Below are 6,000 nucleotides of genomic sequence, written 5' to 3' on the forward strand. Positions count from 1 at the left end.
CCTCTATATCTTTCATCTTCCATCTGCTGAAGAACACAGTGCCTTTGTATTCTGAGTTGTCATTGTCACCATCAAATCCATGGAGGGCTTCCCAAAGTGGTCACAATTATGTTAAAGATCTGTTGGCTGAATTACAGCTTTCAGTTACAGCTTACAAAATCTGCAGGCACAATTGGGGGCTGCTAGAATTTGGCTTACTGACAATACCTCTCTGCCCACATCATGAGGAGGCTTGCCTTTCACGATATGGTAGTTCCTGGTCCCTCCTTGTTTGTTAATGTATGCTACAACTCTCACATTGTCCAAATGAACTCATAACCCTTTGCCTTTCAGAAGGTTTTGGAATCTCAGGAGAGCCAATATGACATCTTTTGATTCTCTGCTCAACTGCTTGCCCTGGCTAACCTGCCCTACAGGAAGAGAGTTCTTGAGACACCACTGCAGGCTACCTGAGCGAGGCATCTTTTCAAAGCACTTTGGAAGGCTAAGTGCTTTGAAAATATGCCTCCTGGTAGCTCCTAAAGGAGGTATCCTTATATTGTAATCCCCATTCCTCAGAGACCAATTGGTCAGGAGGACCCTTGCCCAAAGTACTACCTACAACATTGTCACCATAGATCCCAACATTTGCATGTATCCCAAACAAATAGAATGGGTGCTTCTAAGAACCCCTGTAGACAAGCTTTAGGCATGGATATCTGTGAATTTAACAAAAACATCTTGGCTTGCCAAATGTCAAACACTATGGCCAGATATTCCAGAAACTGAGTTGGAGCTAACTTGCTCTGGGCCCTGTTGACAATCTATCCCCAACTCCTTTAGGAATATGATAACCATGGCTATTGCTAGCCTGCTATCATCAATCCCCAGACAGGTTGCCACTACCACAAAAGACATGGTGAACATCCTTGGCACTGTGACCAATCCAAATGGTAGCGCCTGGCACTAGAAGTGGTATCCTTGGATCGTAAACTGGAGAAATTTCTGAAGGTCCATCCTGATCAGCACATGTAAACTTCCAATAGTTCCAGGATGGTTAAGGCCTCCCCTCTCCCCTCTTTTTTTGGCTGTACAGCTGCCACAACTAATCCCAAGGTCCCCATGAGGAAATACAGAATTTTGAGGGGAAAACTGAAAATACTAAATTGCCTGAGGTCCAAGATGGGCAAAAAGGAGACCTCCTTTTTGGGTACCACAAAATACAGAGAGTATCTTCCCTTTCCTCTTTCAGGCTCTGGAACTACTGCATACAAATTACAGAGATGACAACGGGTCACCTATACCATTGCTGTCTTGAGTATTGCAGTGGGAAACCAGTAACATTTCACAGACGGGGCTCAACAACTCACGGCAACTACCATGTCTAATGACAGATAAAACTCACTGGTCCCCTTCGATGGGGGCCCAGGCAAAAACAAAGGGGTACCCGCTCCTCTGTGTGGTGTTAAATTTAAATTGCCTGGATGCCCATATATCTCATGGTCATTTTCTGAAACCCCTACCTTGGGTCCTATCCTCCAAGAATATGCTCTGTCTTTTGCAGTTGAGGAGAGGGAATATTCCCACTTGTCTGGATTAGTATGGCATGAAGATCTTTTCATTAATACGTTTTTCACCTAAAGGGCCAAATAGTGAACTGCTGCGATCACTGTTTAACTAAACTGCTGGATGCCACAGTTAAAATACAGCTAGGTATTCTGCCCTGGTACCCAGATAACGGCATGTGTTGAACACCTGGTTTCTGCACCAACCCAGAAGTGCTACCCAGTTAAGCAGCAATATTCAGACACTAACTGCATAAAGTTAGCAGAACCTTTTTGCTGTCCCAATTTTATCTTGTTAGCAGTGTGAACACTGCTGCTAACCACATAACCTCCAGCTCTGCTCCAGCACTGTGCAAATAGTGGTGAGGCACCAGAGGACACATTCAGTGGCACTATCTGGTCAGTGCCTTTGAATATGTCTCAGCAGCTTATTTGGTTAGCAGTGCCTGCTAACCAGATAAGAACATAAGTGATGCCACACTGGAACAAACCAAAGGTCCATCAATCTTAGTATCCTGTTTCCTACAGTGGCCAATCCAGGTCACAAGCGCCTGGCAAGATCCCAAGAGACAGACAGATTTTAGGCTTCTTACCCTAGAAATAAGCAGTGGATTTTCCGAAGTCCGTCTTAATAATGGCTTATGGACCTTTCTTTTATGAAATTAACCATATCTTTTGTAAATCCTGCTAAGCTATCTTTGAATATGGACCCCAAAACATTTACATTCATGATATAGTAGTGAATACAAACAGCTCAAAGAAAAAAATTATTCTTGTACACAAACAATACTCCTCAAGACTGTTTCAGACAAAGTGAACAGGCCAATTATGATTTTCTTAAGATGGTACAAAAATTTATTTTGTTTTCCATGAAGGAAAACTAAATGCCATCAAGAGCAGTGAAACTAAGCAGATAAACAATGATAGCCTTAAAGGTTTTTAGCGAGCATGTTGAGCTTATACTGAAACCCTTTAAATTGTTAAGTAAATATAGGCAAGTCAAGGCATTATGCTCTTCCTGGGGGATTTCCATTTTATCTAGTATATTATGCAACAATCACATTTTGTATAACTACTTAAAGCCTCTTGGTATGTAACATTAGGGGCTATAGGAAAGCCTGCCTCAGCAACAAAATCCCAACATGGAAAGGTAAAGGAAAGCAAATAACTTGAAAATAAAAGTCAGTTTGCCATGCTTCGCCCCACCTGGAAGTAGTTACTTGAGGACAGCTAAAATGTCCTCTTCCTATTTACCAGCCTCCCACCAAGATGGCAAAGATAGAGGGGAAGCAAACCAGTTATTCAGATTGTCTTCCTTGGGAAATCATACCCTTACAAAACTGTTTGTTTTGAACAGGTTAAATAACGTGAAAGGCAGAACACTAAGTGTGTGTGGAGGGCAAGCAATAGATTTCCGGGGGCAGTTGCAGGGAGTAGTTTTGTGGATGGAGGCAGGGTGCTGAAGAAGTTGTGGTGGGTATTTATTTTGGAATGGAGCAGCTTGACTGGAGGAATTCCCTAACTGCTATGTACATTTCTATACTACCAAAACTGGAACTCCTTCTCCCACAGAAATGCACTGGCTTGTTTTTGTTTTTTTTTTGGGGGGGGGGGGGGAGAGAAGGGGCTTATTTCTATGGAACTCAGTCTAATTGGCACAATTACATCCTCAATGTCTTCTTACTGGTTTTCCCCTATAGGGCAAGTTTCATTCCATTCCTTCAGGAAAGTGGCGTGGTAGCCGTGCTAGTTCACTTTTAAAGGTAATAAATAGAAATAAAATCAAAACAGAAAAGAAAATAAGATGATACCTTTTTTTATTGAACTAACAATATATTTTTGATTAGCTTTACATAAGAACATAAGAGTAGCCATACTAGGTCAGACCAATGATCCATCTAGCCTAGTACCCTGTTTTCCAAACAGTGGTCAAGCCAGGTCACAAGTACCTGGCAGAAACCCAAATCGTGGCAACACTCCATACTACAAATCCTAGGGCAAGCAGTTGTTTCCCATGTCTGCCGAAATAGCAGACTATGGACTTTTCCTCCAGGAATTTGTCCAAACCTTTTTTAAACCTAGACACGCTAACTGCTGTTACCACATTCTCCGGCAAAGAGTTCTAGAGCTTAACTATTTGTCGAGTGAAAAAATATTTCCTCCTATTTGTTTTAAAGTATTTCCATGTGTCCCCTAGTCTTTGTACTTAAGGGAACAAGTAAAAAAAACTCGATTTACTTCTACTCATTCTGCACCACTCAGGATTTTGTAGACCTCAATCATTATTTTCCCTTATCCGTCTTTTTTCCAAGCTGAAGAGCCCTAACCTCTTTAACCTTTCCTTATACAAGAGGAGTTCCATCACCTTTATCGTTTTGGTCACTCTTCTTTGAACCTTAAGCACCATGGAGCAATACTAAGGCATTATAGTGTTTTCGATCTTATTCACCATCCCTTTCCTAATAATTCCTAGCATCCTATTTGCTTTTTTGGCCGCCACCGCCACACTCTGAGCAAAAGATTTCAGCGTATTATCTACAATGACACCCAGATCTTTTTCTTAAGCACTGATCTCCAAGGTGGACCCTAGCATCAGGTAACCATGATTCAGATTATTCTTTCCAATGTGCATCACCTTGCATTTGTCCACATTAAATTTCATCTGCCATTTGGATGCCCAGTCTTCCAAGTTCCTAAGGTCTTCCTGCAATATTTCACAGTCTGTTTTAACAACCTTGAATAGTTTTGTATCTGCAAATCTGATTACCTCACTCGTTGTCCCGATTTCCATATCATTTGTAAAGCTAATCAAAAAATGTATTAAATCCAATAAAAAAGGTATCATCTTATTTTCTTTTCTGTTTTCATTTATTTCTAATTACATTCCTTTTTAAATTTTTCATAATTTTGCTCTCAGACAGAAAGACAAATACTGTATTCCTCAACTCATTTTGTATAATTTCTTCCAACTTCTCTTGGGTTGGAGAAAATAAAAATAATGGGCTAAGAGGCACTGCCCTATTCTGAACTATTAAATGGCTGCAAGAAGAAACAGTAAGGTAATGGTCCTGTCACCCAGTGGACAAAGGTAAAAGTTAAATAAAGTGCCCTAAGAAGCAGTACTGGAACTAATGCTTTTTATTTTTTCCAACACAACAAAAGGGGTTGAGAAATGTCTATCTACATGTCTCTTTCTAGGGGCAAAAAAATTCTGCCCTCAAGCCTTCACCTAGTATCTCTCGTGCTAATTTACAACTCCCCAACCTAGTCAGCGAAATAGCCAGACATGCAATTTTGGGTGGGCCTGAGTCCAAAGTGGGTGAATGCAGCTTTCCTCCCCCCCCATTACCCCAAGCTGAAATTATAAATATCTGAGAGGGTGGGGATCTCCAAGCCCCACTAGCTGAAAAGGTCCTCCTCTTGAGGTCAAATATTCCCCTATGCTCTGCAGTCAGCACTGTCCATGGGCGGGCAGGCAGCTGTGCAACACTGTGCCCTCCTCATGCATGTAAAAATCGAGCATGCATGATGGGCCATGCTGGCCAGTGCCAATGACTGCTGAGCATAAGGAAGTGTTCTGGCTGCCAAAGGAGGCCCTCTTCAGTTGGTGGAGCTTGGGGGGTCCCCACCAGTCATTGTAAAAGAACCTAAATTTTAGGTGGGCCCGCCTGCAACTATGCCACTGCACCTAGTGTCTCTCATCCCCCCCCCCACCCCACCCCACCCCACCCCACAGTCCAGCCTTCGCCCACTGTTTCTCACGCTCATCCCCCCACCCCCATCCTTCAAAAAGTGTCTCCCACGCTCATCCCCGCCCCTGACCAGCCTTCACCCAGCATTTCTCACGCTGTCTCTCATATACACCCCCACCCAGCCTTCACCCAGTCTCTCACACACATCCCTCTCGCTAGTCACCCTGTCTTCCTCTCTCACATCCTCCTCCAATCTTCACCCCGTGTCTGTGGGTCGCTCACATCCCTCCCAGTCACCTTGCCTGGCTCTCTCACATCCCCTTTCAGTCTTTTCACCCATTTTTTGCCCCTCTCGGAAACTGCCACTTACCCTCCTCACCTTGTTGACAGCGTGTTTACTCCCTGCTCCCATTCGGATCCCAGCTAGCGAGTCATCGCTCAGCAGCAGCAACTGGTGGGGGAAGTTAGGGCTGGCTGATGATCTCGCAGTTTAAAATCTCGCGAGACTGCCTACGGCTCATGAAGACTATCAAGCTAAGTTAGCCGAACGGCTACGAGAACGGAAGCAGGCGGCGCTGCAGCACAAGAAGCTACTCATCTGATGGGGGCAGACGAGAAGGGAAAAGTAGATGCTGCTCAGGAGTGGGTGGGTGGGGGGGAGTTGAGAGGGAAAGGAGAAATGCTTGAAGAGGAAGCAAGCACAACTGAAGGCTTTTCTCATTAAAGGAGGTTGGATGAAAACTGGAGACAGATGACGTCAAAAC

The 6,000-nt window shown here is 43.6% G+C and overlaps 1 protein-coding gene across 2 annotated transcripts in view; it reads right to left on the reverse strand.

The window, feature by feature from the left end:
* CLCN5 (chloride voltage-gated channel 5) overlaps positions 1-5,746 on the reverse strand; it is a 145,116-nt gene extending 139,370 nt beyond the window's left edge. Inside the window, exon 1 of one of the 2 annotated variants that reach the window (XM_030209374.1) lies at positions 5,616-5,746. The gene's annotated coding sequence lies outside the window, so the exon portion shown is untranslated. Of the gene's footprint in view, positions 1-5,606 lie in introns of both variants that reach the window. The other variant, XM_030209375.1, reaches the window with a different exon arrangement.
* Positions 5,747-6,000: the final 254 nt, after the last annotated feature.

This window comes from Microcaecilia unicolor, chromosome 7, assembly GCF_901765095.1.
Source record: "Microcaecilia unicolor chromosome 7, aMicUni1.1, whole genome shotgun sequence".
Classification (NCBI taxonomy): domain Eukaryota; kingdom Metazoa; phylum Chordata; class Amphibia; order Gymnophiona; family Siphonopidae; genus Microcaecilia; species Microcaecilia unicolor.